The sequence below is a fragment of the Miscanthus floridulus genome, chromosome 2 (assembly GCF_019320115.1).
Source record: "Miscanthus floridulus cultivar M001 chromosome 2, ASM1932011v1, whole genome shotgun sequence".
Classification (NCBI taxonomy): domain Eukaryota; kingdom Viridiplantae; phylum Streptophyta; class Magnoliopsida; order Poales; family Poaceae; genus Miscanthus; species Miscanthus floridulus.
The window spans coordinates 150,787,994-150,807,468 of record NC_089581.1 but is presented as its reverse complement, the minus strand read 5'-3'; positions in this window follow the sequence as shown (position 1 = coordinate 150,807,468).

Sequence of the window (19,475 nt, the reverse complement as noted above, 5' to 3'; positions counted from 1 at the left end):
ACACAAATACAAGCATAAATTGAGACATGCATAATTAAATATATGATACGACAAAATATAAAATAATACTATAAACCAATAGTCCTACCTCACTAATCTGCCAATGGCAACTTCGTGAGTTGTGGCCAAGTCTACCGCACTTGCCGCACTCGTACTGCTCGGGATCAGTAACAAATGGAGTTCCTCTCCCACGCCTAGTTCTTCCGGGTATCTGATCCATAACCATCCTATGTCTCGTCCTCTGCCTTGATCCACGCTTGTTCCAACGGTAAGCTGGATCCGCAATGTACTTCGGCCCATCATAAGGAGGCCACTCTCCAGGGTCCCGGAAAGGCACGAAGCGAGGGCTCCATGTGTTCACAAGCGTGTTGACACTGAACTCGTGAGGTATCCTCCTCTCGATATTATAGTTGCGATGCCTAGCTGCTGCCACCAAATGCGAACATACAAAGTGGTATTGCCTTGGTTTACCACAAGTGCACTTGAAATCTTGGAGGACAACCACATGTATCCTCGACTCTCGGACCTCGCCATCGGACGTTGTACCGCCCCTATGCTCGACCTGATAAGTCCCTGTGGCGTGGTCAAAGCATGCAACCTCATGTGTGCCAGCCCTTTCTCTTGCCTTCTCTAGGTGTGCCTTTGGTTTCGGAGCCCATATCTCTCCATCACTACTCAACTGCAATGCATGGGCGTGTCTATCGTTGAACCAGGCAACAAGCTTATAGAAGGTGAATTGAACAATTGCATTCACGGGCATACCACGTATCCCCAATAGCAATTTATTGAATGACTCTGCCATGTTGCTGCATTGAAACTCGTACCTCCAGCCACCATCGTCATGAGCTCTCGTCCATTTCTCCAAATCCCTCATCAAACCCGTGAGCCATTGTCTACCTTCTGCATTTGATGCGGTTCTGACCTGCTCCAACTTTTCCCTAAAGTACTTGTCCTCAAGCTGTCGAGCAGCCTCCTGCAACAGATCAAAGTTTTTCTTGACACTGTCCTTCCGTAGGAGATTCTCGGCAAGGTGTCGAGTACACCAACGATGGTGCAAAGGTGCATACCCCTCTAACTGCTCTCGCACGGCATTAAGTATGCCCTGATGCCTATCAGATATGACGCCAACCTCCCTGCCAGGGCCAACCACATGTATCCGGACTAGCCTCAAGAACCATCCCCAACTGTCATTGTTCTCCTTCTCAACCAAAGCAAATGCTAAAGGAACCAACTTGTTGTTCGCGTCACAGGATATGGCTATAAGAAGTGTGCCCTGGTATTTGCCAATCAAGAACGTACCATCAATGGAGAAGACGGGACGACAATGCCTAAAGGCCTCGACACACTGAGGAAAGCACCAGAAGGCACGGAAAAATATCTGCCTCCCATCCTTCCATGCATTAGGTTTTGGGATGTACTCATAATGCATGCCTGGATTCACCGCTTTGATTGCATTGAAAAGAACTGGCAGCTGCTCATACCCATCCTCCCAGTCCCCATATATCATGTTCCACGCTCGCTGCTTAGCCCTCCATGCTTTACCATAAGTTATCACATATCCTCCATACAACGCCTCAACGGTCCTGATAATTGTTCTCACCTTCATGTTGGGTTCTCCCTGCAAAATTCCCATCAACCGCTTGGCAATTAGGGTAGATGTCAACTGCCGATGCCTCAGTGTCAGCTCATGGTCAGCACAATTGTGTGGCCCAACTACTTTTGTGATCTTCCATTTTCCGGTCACCTGTTGCTTCCTTGCACAAACCCTCCATGGGCAGCGTTCCTTGTCACACACAACTGTGTAACGGCGCTCCACATATGAATGCAATACCCTGTAAGGCCTCTTTCGTATCACTGCAAAAGCCTGCAACCACCTCTTCAAAGCAGGGAGGTCATTGAACACCCTCCCCTCCTCAATTACCATGTTAGGACCGGCCTCAGGAGCTTCTAGGAGCTCATCATCACGTCCTTCTGCAAACGCCAGATCAGAATGAGCAAGATCACTAAACTCATGAACTCTAGGATCACGGCGGTCGGGAAAGATACGTCTCATCATCTCAACATCACTCTCCGTCAGCTCTCCAACAGGACGATCATCATCAGAATCAAGAGCCCTAGCCATCTCATATGGCTCCGAATCATTCATAATTTCAACATTATTGGAGCCACGAAATCCATCTGAAAAGTGCACTTGCGCAGCAACATGGGGCACATCGATATTCTCAGGAATGTCTCCTGCAACGTCATTACAGAAATGAGGAAAGAATGAAAAAAATACCATGATTCTGATGAGCTCCCAAAAACCATGCGGTTAAGACACTTACTCGGATGATTCTGTGTCAAAGGGATCTCATAAGGAGGATCTGCCACGAAAACATGAGTATGACAACCATCTCCAAATAACGCATTGGGGGCAGATTGAGCATCAGGAACCGTAGGCGCAATCTGCACATGCAGGTAAGGTTCCGGAACGGGAGGGTCGATGTGTGCCGGATGATCCATTGCTGGGGTAAACCCATGAGGGATTGGATCAACTAACACCCAACGAACAACCACGTCCAAACATTGCAGCTGGCTCTTCATAGCCGATCTCACATAATTGTCCCACTGATCCGCACAACCAATTGAGATCATTCGCCTGAAGATGTTTGGAGGACAACCTAGGTGCAGTACACCATCAACTGCAATGTCATCATCTCCAAAGCAATGCAGCTCCTCCCGAGCCCTTGCAACCATATCACTAAATGAAGGCCTATCATTGAATAGCACAGGCACGCTTTGCATGTCAAGAAACTCAACATATCCATAACGATCGCTTTCAACCGTGCCTCCATGATATATAGTCACTAGGTTGCCCATCTATTTAAAAAACGTAACGAAACACATGTCCTTTAGTCCAAATTATACGATAGATAGTACCTAACAAGTACTTTCTAACTACAAACTAAGTAATCATGATAATAACTACGTATATATTTATAGTGTACTCACTAAATAGCAAGATCATATGTAGGTAACTACAAATATAACTACATATCTAAGTAGCTATCTAACTATATCTATTTATCAATGTATCTATGTTTCTATCTATCTACATATATATATAACCATATCACTAACAAAGTCATCACAATATAACTAGTCAATAACATACACCAACTAAATAAGTACATTGCATATTCATATTTTATACCTTTCCGGGTCGACGGACGATGGGCGTAGGCCAAGGCGAATATCCGGGACTGCGGTGGCGCGGCCAACGACAGAGGTGGCGCGCGGCGGTCGCGGGGTGGCCGGCGCTCCGCGCTGCGAGACCGGCTCGACGGCCGCGGGAGGCGGGGCGAGGCGAGGACAGCGGTGGACGTCGGCAAGGCGGGGCGAGGCCGAGGCCGGCGGTGGAGACAAAGGCTACGACGACGGTGGAGGGCGTGGCGGCTCGGCGCTGCAGCCAACCAACGGCCAACAGCGCGAGGGCACGACGGCGCGGTGCGGGCTCGGGCGAGGGAGCCGAGGCAGCGGCTCGGACGGGCCCGGCGCGGCGCGGGCTCGGCGCAGGCGGGCGCGGCACGCGGCGCGGGCAGGCGCGCGCGGCGCGGGGGGCGCGGGCCGCGGCGGGCGCGCGGCAGGGCGCGGCGGGCGCGGGCGGGGCGGGTGCCGCGGCGTGGCGCGCGCAGGCGGGCGCGGGCGACGTCGGGCGCGGGCGGGCGTGGGCGCGGCGGCGGCGGGGGGGGCTGGCTAGGGCAACTAGATGAGGAAGAAGGCCGGCCGGGTAGATATTTAGGCCGAGCTCGGCGCCAGAGTGAGTGGCGCCGAGCTCGGCGCCAAGATCTACGGCGCCGAGCTCGGCGCCATCCGCTCTGGCGCCGAGCCCCTTGCTGGCCGTTTGCCCGTGGCCAGGAGCTCGACGCCAGTCACCGTGGCGCCGAGCTCGGCGCCACTCACTCTGGCACCGAGCGAAGGGTCTATTTCTGGAATTCTTTCCGCCAGGGGTCTATTTGAGAGAAACTTTCAAAAAAAGGGCCCAAAAGTAAAAAATTCGGGCAATGGGCCTGCAGCAACCACGGATGATGTCCCGCAAGGGAGTGCGGGCGGCGCTGATGCATGCGGTGCGTCATATCGCGTTGGGCGGTTCTTTGTTTCCGTTTATAACTGACTTCTTTGTAATCATCATTGTAACTATAGTATTTGCTTTCAATAATTGTCAGCAAAAACAATTGCAGCTCTGCAGCCTGTTTGTTTCGGCTGAAACAATGGAGTTCGGATGCCATGACTCTACTGTAGGCTACAGCAGAGTGCACGACTGCAACAGCCTCCGCAGTCCGCACACTTGTACACAGAGCTCCGTGCGACAAGCTGCAGGCTGAATTGATCACCACTCTCGTTTACCGTCATGCGGTTTGCAGTTACAGCCCGGACAGTTTTTGTTGCGCAGTGTGCTCTCCGAGCTCTGAGTCACTCCCGTTCCGACAGCGTGCCCCCTGAGTTGGCTCACACTGAAGAATAGTTGTAGTTGAAGGAGAGATGTCCCGCAACGGGGGCCCAGAACGAAGGTCAAGCACAACGCAGACCATTTTTATGTTCCAGATTTGTTCAGGGATGGCCAAGCGCGCGCCCACTCAGCTTGGCCAGAACAAGGCCGGTCACCAGGGCCGCACCCGCACTGAACCTGCCCGTCTAGAAGCTGCTGACCGGCGGAGGGTGCACCTCCGACTTCCAGTGTCAGGCCAGCCAGTTACGAATTTCTGGTGCCGCTGCTGGCTACCGTACCATATTCTGCCCACACCGATTGACCACTTCACCTCCCCATCTCCATCCGATGCGCCAGCCCGCCCGGCCAACTAATGATCCCGACTAGGCGGCGACTTCGTGGTTTCCTCCTGTCTAGGGGGTGTCCCGCGGCTAATTTTCCTTCCGCGACGGCTATGGACGTCTGACCACAAGGTACCACGTGCCCATAGTGGCGTGGTGAGGTCTTCGCCATCATAATAAACCGTAGATTCCGGTTCGCTCGAATACAAAACCATGTACACAGTACATAGGGACATATATTTCTATATAGCAAATCCTCACATCACAACTTCAGACACTAACAGAGTGTTTGATTTGAGTAATTAATCAAACCTTATATGAGTTCATTTCTCAAATTTAGTGGAAGAGACTCCCAACATAACTAATTATTAGCTTGCGATGAATGAGGTGATGATACATCGACCTATTACATTCCGCAAACTATTACAAAAGTAAGGGTCTATTTAGAACAAAGAAAAAAAATCCCTGTTCCTGTATTTTTTTCCTATAAAATTAAACTAATTCCTGTGTAATTCATGCATGATTATTGTGAATTTCATGCGTTCCAACTAAGCCCTAAAGAGTGAGAAGATGATGGACCTTCCTCAAACCAAACTTCCTATAATAATATGAAGAATCTTACTGTCGGTGTTTCGAATAAGCACCGTGTCGGTGTTTCGTACAAGCACCGGCAAGTAAATTTATAGTAATGCGCGTTAGGCTCGGATGGTGCGCTAAAGGACACAAGATTTATACTGGTTCGGGCGGAACGTCCATACGTCCAGTTTGCTGCTGCTTGTGTTATTAGCACCGTGAACGATCTGTAGTAAGGGATACAAACGATCGAGAGAGGGACTGGTCCCAAGTCTCTGATGGAAGGGTTGAAAGGTGGTCAAGAGCTTCGTAGCCGCTTGACTGTGTCTATGAGTGCGTTCTCTTGTTCGGTCTTATTTTTCGGTCCCCCCTGATGGAGGAAGCGCATCCTCTTTTATAGATGAAGAGGATGGCTTTACAAGGGTGAGGACTCTAGGACGCGTACTCTACTTAGTCTTGGCTCACATCTACCCGGTCAGGTCCTTCATTCTGATGAGTGCGAAGGAAGATAAGTGCTTACAATGTTGTCGATGTCTCTGTAGGATGTCAGGTTAGTCACAGAATGCTGCCCTGCGCAGGGTATGGGCTGTAGTACAGTGGTTTTGACTTATGAGCCTCCCCCAGCCTTGCTCCGCACGCCTTCTGATTCCCATGAGTCCTCGTTGGAGGAATGCGGGGTCGGGGTCCGGTGTAGCGCCGTGGCCAAGGCCTTCTGACTGGGAGGACCTGAGGGGTCGGGAAGCGGGCGCCGCTCCCTCGGGTCCACAGCGTGGTGACGGAATACCCGTCATTCGTGGAGATAGCAAATCCTTTCCTGGAGCGTAGCGGTTGTCGTATATCTTCGTCGGGTTCCGTGTCCCAGAGCTGAAGGCGGCGCCTACAACTCTACAGGGCGAGGTGCACGCACCTGTAATGCCTTTTGGGTTCTGCGGCGCCCGGAAGGGTCTAAAGCATCAGTCCTGTCGTTCCCTGGCAGTACTTTTCCTGCCAGGGCGCAGGGTATGGTCCTTGGAGCCATGGTTGACCCGAACGTCTTGTCTCGTCCTGTACCCATCATCATGAGGGATAGATATCGATCAGGGCGAGACTCGTTCTTGGCCGTCGGGTGAAACGGAGATCAATCCTTATCTCTTGGGCGAGACTAACCCCGCCCCTCCGGGATCGGGCGAGGCAAAATCCGTCCCTCAGCCCTCGGGCGAGGCCGAGCCCGCCCTAAAGGCGTCGGGCGAGACGGAGATTAACCTTGAGCCTTTGGGCGAGGTAGGGTTATCCCACAAAGGCGTTGGGTGAGGCTGACCCCGCCCCTCCGGGATCGGGCGAGGTGGAATCCATCCCTCAGCCCTCAGGCGAGACCGAGCCCGCCCTAAAGGCGTCAGGCGAGGCGGAGTTTTATCCCTCGGCCCTCGGGCGAGACCGAGCCCGTCCCAAAGGTGTCGGGTGAGGCGGAACCGAACTCCTGTCACTCGAACAAGGGATGACACGGCGCCCTTATGCGTCCAGAAGTTTTTTACGTTTGGTGGTTATTGGTTCCACCTTCTGGGGTACCCTGGTATTAGGTCCCCGACACACCGGCAAGTAAATTTATAGTTATGCGCGTTAGGCCCGGATGGTGCGCTAATGGACATAAGATTTATACTAGTTCGGGCTGAATGTCCCTACGTCTAGTCTGTTGCTGCTCGTGTTATTAGCACCGAAAATGGTTCGTAGTAGGGGGTACAAACGGTCGAGAGAGGGACTGGTCCCAAGTCTCTTATGGAAGAGTCGAAAGGATGTCAAGAGCCTAATAGCAGCTTGACTGTGTGTTGTTCGTCCAGAGTCCCCCCCTTCGTTGAAGGAAGCACATCCCCTTTTATAGATGAAGGGGACGGCTTTACAAGTGAGAGGGCTCAGATGCGTACGCTACCTAGCCTTGTTGTTCACGTCTACCAAGCCTTGTTGTCCATTCCAGTGGGTGCGAAAGGATGATAAGCGCCTACAATACTATCGATGCCACTGTAGAATGTCAGGATGGCTACAGAGTACTGCCCCGCGCAGGGTATGGACTCTGGTACAGTGGTTTTAACTTATGAGCCATGCCTTGCCTTTCTCCGCACGTCTTCTGGTTCCCTCCGAACGGGGAGCCCCCGGTCGGATGGCTCCAGTCGGCCCTCAGTGCGTCAGTAGGAGAAGAGCGATGAGCAAACTTCCCGCGAGCCCCGGTCGCGGGGTCAGAGCAGGAAGCAGTGCTGTGGGCAAAGCCTTTTGATCGGAGGGGGCGTCCGGAGGCTGAAGCGAATACTCCGATCTGGTGGACCCGAGGGGCCATGAAGCGGGTGCCGCTCCCTTGGGACCATATCGTGGAGATAGCATATCCGTCATTTGTGGAGGACGCGAGTCTTTTTCTTGACCGTAGTAGTTGTCGTATGTCTATGTCGGGTTCTGTGCCCGAGGGCTGAAGGCATGAAAGCTCTAGTTTGGTTTTGGTGAATTGATGAAACCCTAAGTGCTAACCTAGTTTATCAAGTGATCATGATATAGGTAGCACACTTTAAGTAGAGAAGCTAATGAAGATCATAGCATGACTATGGTGATGGCATGGTGATGATCCAGGGCTTAAACTTGAAAAGAAGAAAGAGAAAAACAAAAAGCTCAAGGCAAAGGTATAACTTGTAGGAGCTATTTTGTTTTGGTGATCAAGACACTTAGAGAGTGTGATCATATTTAGGTTTGATAGCCGTACTATTAAGAGGAGTGAAACTCGTATCGGAATACGGTTATCAAAGTGCCACTAGATGCTCTAACTCATCGCATATGCATTTAGGATCTAGTGGAGTGCTAACACCCTTGAAAATGTTTGTAAAAATATGCTAACATATGTGTACAAGGTGATACACTTGGTGGTTGGCACATTGGAGCAAGGGTGAAGAAGTTAGAAGTGAAAACGAGTTGGTCACGAAGACGCTGGCGTCGATCAACTGACCGGACACTGGGTCAGAAAGCACCGGACGCTGGCAGCTTGCGTCCGATCGAACTGGTCGGTCGGCACAGTACCTAGGGTATTGCACCAGATGCTGGTCTGTGTTCGGTCAAGGTGGACCGGACGCATCCGGTCGAAGTAATACGCCTCGGGGAGCTTACTGGAAACGACCGGACGCTGGGGCTTCAGCGTCCGGTCAGTTTTGCCAGAGCGTCCGGTTAGCTTCGTAGCTGTTGAAATCTGACGAACAATGTTTGAAGTTGGTGACGCGTGGCGTCCATCAGTGGACCGGACGCTGAGTCCAGGGTCCAGTCAGTTGGACCGGAGCGTCCGGTCAGAGCACAGTGTGCCCAGTGAAGGGGTACAACAGCTCTATTTCGTGGGGCTTCTATTTAAGCCCCATGGCCGGTTATGGCTCACATCTTTGGCCATTTTCATTGATATAGCAACCTTGTGAGCCTAGCCAAAGTCCTCCCACTCATCTCCATCATTGATTCATCATCATAGTGAGATTGGGAGTGATCCAAGTGCATTACTTGAGTGATTGCATCTAGAGGCACTTGGTGTTCGTGTTTCGCTGCGGATTTCGCTTGTTACTCTTGGTGGTTGCCGCCACCTAGACGGATTGGAGCAGCAAGGATCGTTGAGCGGAGGGTGGTGATTGTCTCCGGCTCCGATCGTGGTGATTGTGAGGGGTTCTTGACCTTTCCCCGGTGGAGCGCCAAAAGGTACTCTAGTGGATTGCTCATGGCTTGTGTGATCCTCATCTTGTGTTGGTTGTGCGGCACCCTATTGAGGGTTTGGCGTGTGAAGCCAATTAGCGCGTGAACCTCTAAGTGAGTGAATCGCCACAACGAGGAGTAGCTTGCCGGCAAGCAAGTGAACCTCGGTAAAAATCATTGTGTTCATCCTTTGATTCCGAGGTGATTGGTCTTCATTGTTATTCATCCTTGTGATTGATTGGTTCACTCCTCGACACGGCGGTATAACTATCTTGATCACTCTCTTTACTTTACCGCAAACTAGTTGACAAGCTCTTTAGTGTAGCTAGTTATGAGAGCTTGCTTGCTTGGTTGGTGTGGCTCTTTAGTTAGCCTTTGAGAGCACACTAACATAGGGTAGTGTCATAACTATTGTGTGAATAGACACTATCTAAACTAGAATTGTGGTAGGTGGCTTGCATTTTGAGTAGGCTAGCGCAACACTTGCTTCGCCTCATAATTGTCTAACCTTTTGTTAAGTGTTGTTGTAGAAATTTTATTAGGCTATTCACCCCCCTCTAGCCATTAGGACCTTTCAAGTGGTATTAGAGCCGAGGTCACCGTTATTTGAGGCTTAACAACCTTCGGTGTTAAAATGGCTCAAATCAACAACACCAAGAAGCCACCCCAATTTGATGGCACAAATTATTCTTATTGGAAGTCAAAGATGACAACACACATCAAGTCAATTAATAGAAAGGTGTGGAAGGTGCTAGAAACCAAAATTGAGATTGGTGATCTGGAGAATTCCACCACCGCCGAAGAAGTGCTTCTCTAAAATAATGACATTGCTCTAAGTGCCATTCATGATGCAATTGATGAAAGAATATTTGAGCAAATCAAGAATATTGAGATGGCACATGAAGCTTGGAAGAAGTTGGAAGAATCATTTGAGGGCACTCAAGCCGTGAAGGGTGCAACGGCATATATCCTCAAAGAAAAGTTTGCAAGCTTCAAGATGAAGGAGGATGAGAGTGTGCCGAAGATGTTTCATAGGCTTCAAGTGCTTATCAATGATCTCAAAGCACTTAGAGAAGAAGTGAAGGATAAGGACTTCTCCCACAAGTTCTTGAGATGCTTACCCTCAAGATTTGGTACATTGGTCACTATTCTAGTGAGGAGTGGTTTGGACACCATGACACCAAACCAAGTGTTGGGAGATATAATGACCGATGATACTTACAGAGATGATGATGAGAAGGAAGAAAAGAAGGAGAAGAAGGATGAGAAGAAGAAAAGCGTGGCATTCAAAGCCACATCATCCAAGGGCAAAGCAAAGCAAGAAACTTCAAGTGAAGAAGATGAATCTTGGGATGATGATGATGATGAAAAGATGGCTCTATTTGTCAAGAGATTTGGCAAGTTCATGGTGAAGAAGGGCTACCGTGCTAGAAGAAAGAAGTCTTCATCCAAGAACAAAGAAGAGTCAAGAAGGTGCTTCAAGTGTGGAAGCAAAGATCATCTTGTTGCTCAATGCCCATACAATAGTGACAATGATGATGACAACAAGAAGAACAAGAAGAAGGACAAAAAGGAAAAGAAAGAGAAGAAGGACAAGATGGCCTTCAAGAAGAAGAAGGGTGGTTCATATGTAGTCACTTGGGATAGTGATGACTCCTCAAGTGATGATGATGATGATAGTGATGATCACAAGACCACCAAGAAGAAGGTTCTTGCAAGCATTGCCATCAATGAGAAGCCTTCTCTCTTCGAATCTTCATCATGCTTCATGGCTAAGGCCACTAAGGTACAATCTTGTGATGATGAAAGTGATAAAGAACATGTTGATGATAATGAATATGAAAATGAAAATAATAGTGATAGTGATCATGATGAACCTACTAAGGACAAATTATTTGACATGCTAGAAGATGCTAAAGAATACTTTGACATTAAGAGAAGGTAATGCAAGAGCTTGAATAAGGAGGTAAAAGCCCTTAAGCAAGCCCTTGATGAGCTCAAAGCAACTCATGAGAAGCTAGAGGTAGCCCATGAGAAGCTTGGCAAGGCTCATAAAAAGCTTGAAAAAGCTCATTCCACTTTGCTTAATGAACAAGATAAAAAGAAGCATGTTGAAACTTGTGATGTAGGTGTAACTTGTGATTTAATTGACACATCACTATCTATGCCTATCATTGTTGCTACTACTAACCCTTCTTGTAGCACTTCCACTTCCACCTCATCTAGTAGTGATGGTCTCACTTGTGATACCTCACTAGTGGTTGAGAATAAAAACCTCAAGAAGGAGGTCACTAAGCTCACTCACACCTTAGCTAAGGCTTATGGTGGTGAGGACCGCTTGCTTATGGCCTTGGGTAGCCAAAGAGCTTCTCTCTACAAAGAGGGATTGGGCTATACCCCCAAGAAAGGCAAAGCAGCCTTTGCTCCTCACAAGACTAGTTTTGTGAAGAACAATGGTCGGTTTTGCACTAGTTGCAAGCAAGTTGGTCACAAAGAGCAAGAATGCAAAAACAAGAGCAAAAATGCTAAAGTATCCTCTATTAAGCTTGATTCATGCTATATGCTCACTAAGGGTACAAATGGTGTAAAGGCTAAGTTCATTGGCAAACCATGGATGGGCTCAAAGAAGAAAGCCATTTGGGTGCCAAAGAGCTTGGTTACTAACCTTCAAGGACCCAAGCAAGTTTGGGTACCTAAAAAGAATTGATCTTCTTTTGTAGGTCAATTACAAAGCCGGAGAAAGGCATTGGGTTCTTGATAGTGGGTGCACTCAACACATGACCAGAGATGCAAGAATGTTCAACTCAATCAACACCAATGTCAATGATGGTTATGATAGTATCACATTTGGTGACAATAGCAAAGGCAAGGTCAAAGGGCTTGGTAAGATTGCAATATCCAATGACTTGAGCATGTCCAATGTGTTGCTAGTAGAGAGCTTGAACTTCAATTTGCTATCCGTGGCTCAATTGTGTGATCTTGGATTCAAATGCATATTTGGAGTAGATGATGTAGAAATCATAAGTGTAGATGGCTCTAATTTGATCTTCAAAGGCTTTAGATATGAGAATCTATACTTGGTTGATTTCAATACTAGTGAAGCTAGATTGTTTACATGCTTGTTCACAAAGTCTAGCATGGGTTGGTTATGGCATAGAAGGCTTGGTCATGTTGGAATGAAACAATTGAATAGATTGATTAAGCATGACTTAGTTAAAGGCTTGAAAGATGTTGTGTTTGAAAAGGATAAGCTTTGTAGCTCTTGTCAAGCCGGCAAACAAGTTGGAAACACCCATCCTAAGAAAAGCATGATGAGTACTAGTAAAGCATTTGAGTTATTGCACATGGATTTGTTTGGGCCAACACAATACACTAGTATCAGTGGAAACAAATATGGATTTATGATAGTGGATGACTACACTAGATACACATGGGTATTCTTTCTAGTGGATAAAAGTGATGTATTTGCAACATTCAAATCATTTGTCAAGGGCATTCACAATGAGTTTGAAACAACCATCAAGAGAGTTAGAAGTGACAATGGTAGTGAGTTCAAGAATACTAGAATTGATGAGTTATGTGATGAATTTGGAATTAGGCATCAATTCTCGACCAAGTACACACCCCAATCAAATGGCCTTGTTGAGAGGAAGAATAGAACACTTATTGATATGGCAAGGTCTATGCTTAGTGAGTACAATGTGAGTCAATCTTTTTAGGCCGAAGCTATCAACATGGCTTGCTATTGTAGCAACCGCCTCTATTGTCACCGATTGAAAGAGAAGACACCTTATGAGCTCTTGAATGGTAGAAAGCCCAACATTGCATATTTTCGAGTCTTTGGTTGCAAATGTTATATCTTGAAGAACGGCATAAGATTGGGCAAGTTTGACAAGAAATGTGATGAAGGATTCCTACTTGGCTATTCCACCACAAGCAAAGTATATAGAGTTTGGAATTTGGATAGTGGTACTCTTAAGGAAGTTCATGATGTTGAACTTGATGAAACCAATGGTTCACAAGTAGAAGATGAGAACTTAGAAGATGTTAGAGACATTCAACTTTCAAATGCCATGAAGAACATGGATATTGGTGAATTGAGGCCTAGGCAAGTGATTGATGATGAAGATGATCAAGTGCAAGTGCTCTCCAACTCAAATGTGCAAGATGATACAAATCAAGCCAGTGCAAGTGACTCTCATGATAATGAACAAGATCAAGTGGCTAGTACATCATCTCAACCCAATGATCAAGCAAGTGCAAGCAATCAAGTTCCAATCCTCCAACCAACTAATGTTGCAAGAGATCATCCTTTGGATACAATTATTGGTGATATTTCTAGAGGTGTACAAATAAGATCAAGATTGGCATCATTTTGTGAACACTTCTCATTTGTGTCATCCATTGAACCAAAGAAGATAGATGAAGCTTTGATGGATGTTGATTGGGTGAATGCTATGCATGAAGAATTGAATAACTTCACAAGAAATCAAGTATGGGAGTTGGTAGAAAGACCAAAGGGACACAATGTGATTGGAACCAAATGGGTCTTTAGAAACAAGCAAGATCAAGATGGGATAGTAGTAAGGAACAAAGCAAGATTGGTAGCACAAGGCTATACTCAAGTTGAAGGTCTTGACTTTGGAGAAACATATGCCCCAGTTGCTAGATTGGAAGCAATTAGAATCTTGCTAGCCTATGCTTGTGCCCACAATATCAAGCTCTATCAAATGGATGTTAAGAGTGTATTTCTCAATGGTTATATCAATGAAGAAGTATATGTTGAGCAACCTCCCGGTTTTGAAGATGATAAGAAGCCCAACCATGTGTACAAGTTGAAGAAGGCATTGTATGGCTTGAAGCAAGCACCTAGAGCATGGTATGAGAGATTGAGGGACTTCCTCCTCTCTAAAGGTTTCACAATGGGCAAAGTTGACACCACTCTTTTCATCAAGAAGATTGGAAAAGATCTATTTGTATTACAAATCTATGTAGATGACATCATATTTGGATCAACAAATCAAGATTTTTGTGATGAATTTGGAAAGATGATGGCTAATGAGTTTGAGATATCCATGATTGGAGAGTTGAGTTACTTCCTTGGTCTTCAAATCAAGCAATTAAAGAATGGTACTTTTGTGAGTCAAGGCAAGTACATCAAGGACATGTTCAAAAAGTTTGGAATGATTGATAGCAAAGTCATTAGCACACCAATGGGAACCAATGGCAACTTGGATAGTGATGCAAGTGGAAACATGGTGGATCAAAAGTTGTATCGGTCTATGATTGGAAGCCTACTCTATGTGACCGCATCAAGGCCGGATGTCATGTTTAGTGTATGCATGTGTGCAAGATTTCAAGCCTCACCAAGAGAAAGTCATTTGAAGGCTACAAAGAGAATATTGAGGTACTTGAAGCATACACCAAATGTTAGTTTGTGGTATCCCAAAGGAGCAAAGTTTGAGCTAGTGGGTTACTCTGACTCAGATTATGCGGGATGCAAGGTTGAAAGGAAGAGCACCTCGGGCACATGTCAATTGTTGGAAAGATCACTTGTTTCATGGTCATCAAAGAAGCAAAATAGTGTTGCATTATCAACCGCCAAAGCCGAATACATATCCGTCGGTAGTTGTTGTGCACAAGTACTTTGGATGAAGGCCACTTTGAGTGACTTTGGAATCAAGTTCAAGAAAGTGCCATTGCTATGTGACAATGAGAGTGCAATCAAGCTAACCAACAATCCGGTTCAACATGCAAGAACAAAGCACATTGATGTCCGCCACCATTTCATAAGAGATCACCAACAAAAAGGGGACATTTGCATTGAGAGTATAGGCACCAAAGATCAACTTGCCGACATATTCACCAAGCCATTGGATGAGAAAAGGTTTTGCAAGCTAAGGAATGAGTTGAACATATTGGATTTCTCAAATATGTGTTGATGCACCCCCACTCATATGACATGCCTCTCCTTCGAGCAATTCAAGGTAAAAGTTGGTTGGCATGACATACATCCTTGCTAAGGACATGATTAGTGCATCTAGTCATATTTTCAATCTAATTAGGACCTTTCAAATGGTTCTATTTTATTAGGCTCATTCATGAAAATCAAATGAATTTGATGTTTATATGCTATCACTATTACTTCCATGCTTGACTTGATCTAGTGATGGCATATGACATGTTTATGGGCTTGTAAACCTAGTGTTTAATCTAGAAAATGAGGTATAAGTGTTTAACTCAATATGGTACAAGATAACCCTTATTTGGAGGTGTGAAAAAGCTTGTCCTTGGATCAAACCGAGTTAAATATCTTTGGCAAATGATCTAGACTAGACTAAATTTGGGAAAATAATTCTCACCCCATTGATTGACATTGATACTCTCGACCCTACAAGTAATACTATCTATATCTAGAACCTTTGTGGTCATTGATGACAAAGGGGGAGAAAAACAAAGATAAGGGGGAGAGAAACAAAGAGGAGAGAAACAAAGAGGAGAGAAACAAAGATAGTGAAAAAGGGAAAGAAACATAAAGATATCTTGACATATGACATAGGGGGAGAGATATGAAAAAGGAAATGGATCAACTAAAATTTTGAGCACACAAGTAGGGGGAGCAAGCTCATGAACTTGTATGGTGCATTTGAATGTGCATTTCATATGTTTGCTTGCATGGCACAAGTATTAAATTTAAATATCCATGCTTATGTGATGAATGTTAGTTGTAAGATTGAATGATGAAATGAATTCACTAGATAACTTTCATTTTCAAGTAAGCCTTTACAAGTGGTTTCTTTTCAAAGTATGTTTCCAAGTGATATAAAACTAACCATGATGCTAAGGATGGTATATTGGTGCACTCTGGTTGGTATCACGCTTCAAAGGTCCATCTCTTATACCTTAGCATCATTTGGTAGACATTGACTCCTATATTTCCTATCTAAGCATACATGCAAGCTTCAATCCAAACTCTTAGCACATATGTAGGGGGAGAAATTGCTACCATTTAGGGTTCATGAAACTTGTCCATATCCTTTTACACATGGTAAATATGCTTAGGCAAGCAACATGGATTCAATTGAATTTTAATTCATATCTTTGTATAAGGGTTGTCATCAATTACCAAAAAGGGGGAGATTGAAAGCTCTAGTTTGATTTTGGTGAATTGATGAAACCCTAAGTGCTAACCTAGTTTATCAAGTGATCATGATATAGGTAGCACACTTCAAGTAGAGAAGCTAATGAAGATCATAGCATGACTATGGTGATGGCATGGTGATGATCAAGGGCTTAAACTTGAAAAGAAGAAAGAGAAAAACAAAAAGCTCAAGGCAAAGGTATAACTTGTAGGAGCTATTTTGTTTTGGTGATCAAGACACTTAGAGAGTGTGATCATATTTAGGTTTGATAGCCGTACTATTAAGAGGAGTGAAACTCATATCGGAATGCGGTTATCAAAGTGCCACTAGATGCTCTAACTCATCGCATATGCATTTAGGATCTAGTGGAGTGCTAACACCCTTGAAAATGTTTGTGAAAATATGCTAACACATGTGCACAAGGTGATACACTTGGTGGTTGGCACATTGGAGCAAGGGTGAAGAAGTTAGAAGTGAAAACGAGTTGGTCGCGAAGACGCTGGCGTCGGTCAACTAACCGGACGCTAGGTCGAAAAGCACCGGACGCTGGCAGCTTGCGTCCGGTCGAACTGGTCGGTCGGCACAGTACCTAGGGTATTGCACCGAACGCTGGTCTGTGTCCGGTCAAGGTGGACCGGACGCGTCCGGTCGAAGTAATTGGCCTCGGGGAGCTTATTGGAAACGACCGGACGCTAGGGCTTCAGCGTCCGGTCAGTTTTGCTGAAGCGTCCGGTCAGCTTCATAGCCGTTGAAATCTGACGAACAGCGTTTGAAGCTAGTGACGCGTGGCGTCCATCAGTGGACCGGACACTGAGTCCAGGGTCCGGTCAGTTGGACCGGAGCGTCCGGTCAGAGCGCAGTGTGCCCAGTGAAGGGGTACAACGGCTCTATTTCGTGGAGGCTTCTATTTAAGCCCCATGGCCGGTTGTGGCTCACATCTTTGGCCATTTTCATTGACATAGCAACCTTGTGAGCCTAGCCAAAGTCCTCCCACTTATCTCCATCATTGATTCATCATCATAGTGAGATTGGGAGTGATCCAAGTGTATTGCTTGAGTGATTGCATCTAGAGGCACTTGGTGTTCGTGTTTCGCTACGGATTTCGCTTGTTACTCTTGGTGGTTGCCACCACCTAGATGGCTTGGAGCAGCAAGGATCGTTGAGCGGAGGGTGGTGATTGTCTTCGGCTCCGATCGTGGTGATTGTGAGGGGTTCTTGACCTTTCCCCGGCGGAGCGCCAAAAGGTACTCTAGTGGATTGCTCATGGCTTGTGTGATCCTCATCTTGTGTTGGTTGTGCGGCACCCTATTGAGGGTTTGGCGTGTGAAGCCAATTAGCGCGTGAACCTCCAAGTGAGTGAATCGCCACAACGAGGAGTAGCTTGCCGGCAAGCAAGTGAACCTCGGTAAAAATCATTGTGTTCATCCTTTGATTCCGAGGTGATTGGTCTTCATTGTTATTCATCCTTGTGATTGATTGGTTCACTCCTCGACACGGTGGTATAACTATCTTGATCACTCTCTTTACTTTACCGCAAACTAGTTGACAAGTTCTTTAGTGTAGCTAGTTGTGAGAGCTTGCTTGCTTGGTTGGTGTGGCTCTTTAGTTAGCCTTTGAGAGCACACTAACATAGGGTAGTGTCATAACTATTGTGTGAATAGACACTATCTAAACTAGAATTGTGGTAGGTGGCTTGCATTTTGAGTAGGCTAGCTCAACACTTGCTTTGCCTCATAATTGTCTAACCTTTTGTTAAATATTGTTGTAGAAATTTTATTAGGCTATTCACCCCCCTCTAGCTATTAGGACCTTTCAAGGCGACGACCACAACTCTGTAGGGCGAAGAGCACACGCCCACAACACTATTCAGGCTCTGCTATGCCTGGAAGGGTCTAAAGCACCCATCCCGTCGTTCCCTGGCAGTACTTTTCCTGTTAGGGCGCAGGGTATGGACTCTGGTTCAGTGGTTTTGACTTATGGGCCATGCCTTGCCTTTCTCCGCATGTCTTCTGGTTTCCTCCGAACGGGGAGCCCTCGGTCAGATGGCTCTAGTCGGCCCTTAGTGTGTCGGTCTGAGAAGAGCGGTGAGCAGGCTTCCCGCGAGCCCCAGTCGTGGGGTCGGAGTCACGGGGTCAGAGCAGGAAGTAGTGCTATGGGTGTCCCTCGGGCGAGACCGAGCCCGTCCCTCGGGGGTCGGATGAGGCGGAGTCGATCCCTAAGCTCTCGGGTGAGGTGGAGCTGGCACTTATCCCTTGGGCGAGACCGAGCCTGGCCCTCGGGGGTCGGGTGAGGTGGAGTCTATCCCTAAGCCCTCGGGCGAGGCGGAGCTGGCCCAAAGGCGTCGGGCGAGGCGGAACCAAACTCCCCGTCATTCGGGCAAGAAACGTAGCGGCGCCCTTGTCTGTCCAGAAGTTTTTAACGTTCGATGGTTATTGGTTTCACCTCCTGGGGTACCCCGGTGTTAGGTCCCCGACAGTAGCCCCTGAGCCCTCGGGTGATTCAGACAGAATCGTCCGGGGGGTGTTTTCAATTTCGTCGGAGTTAATTTGCCAGAGGGTGCGCGCGAGCGCACCCGATGGGTGTAACCCCCGAGCCCCCGGGTGACTCGAGTAGAGTCGCCCGGGGGGTAGTATCGGACCCTTCGCAGGTAAGGCTAAAGAACTTGGTTTTTTGTCGATGGGATATTTTTAAGGGAATCGATGTATTCTGTTCGCGGGAATTTTACTCAGTGTTGGCCTGGCTGGGTCCTAACTGTGGATTGAGGCCCTGGTAATGGTTGAGGATCTGTTGGTGAGGGTGAAGCTGGATGAGGAGGAGATCGCCAGGCTCTGAAAGGAGCGAGACGAGCTACTGCAGAAGAATGCCGCGGCTAGTGAGCGGGCCGGTGAGCTCCTGGCGGAGCTGCAGACGGAGCGGGACCTCAAGCTGAAGGCTGAAGAGAGGTCCGCGACATTGCAGGAGAAGGCGAACCAGGATGCCGTGGTGGTCGATCGGGCCATCCGAGAGCGCGACGAAGCGTGTCGAGAGGCCGAGGCACTCCAGGCGGATCTTGGAGTCGAGGTGTCCTAGAAATGGTTGCGTAAGTCTTGTTTCGTTTGTTTTGATCTTACCTTCTCTTTTTGCGATGAAAAAGATTTAGACAGATGACCCTTCCGTTTGTTAAGACCATAGGGCACGAGGTTTTTTTAGGGGAAACTTGATTGTGCTGGTGAGCAAAATTACCGTAGCTGTCTGGGCGTGGGCCTTTTGCGGTCTTACCAGTCTGTTCCGCCG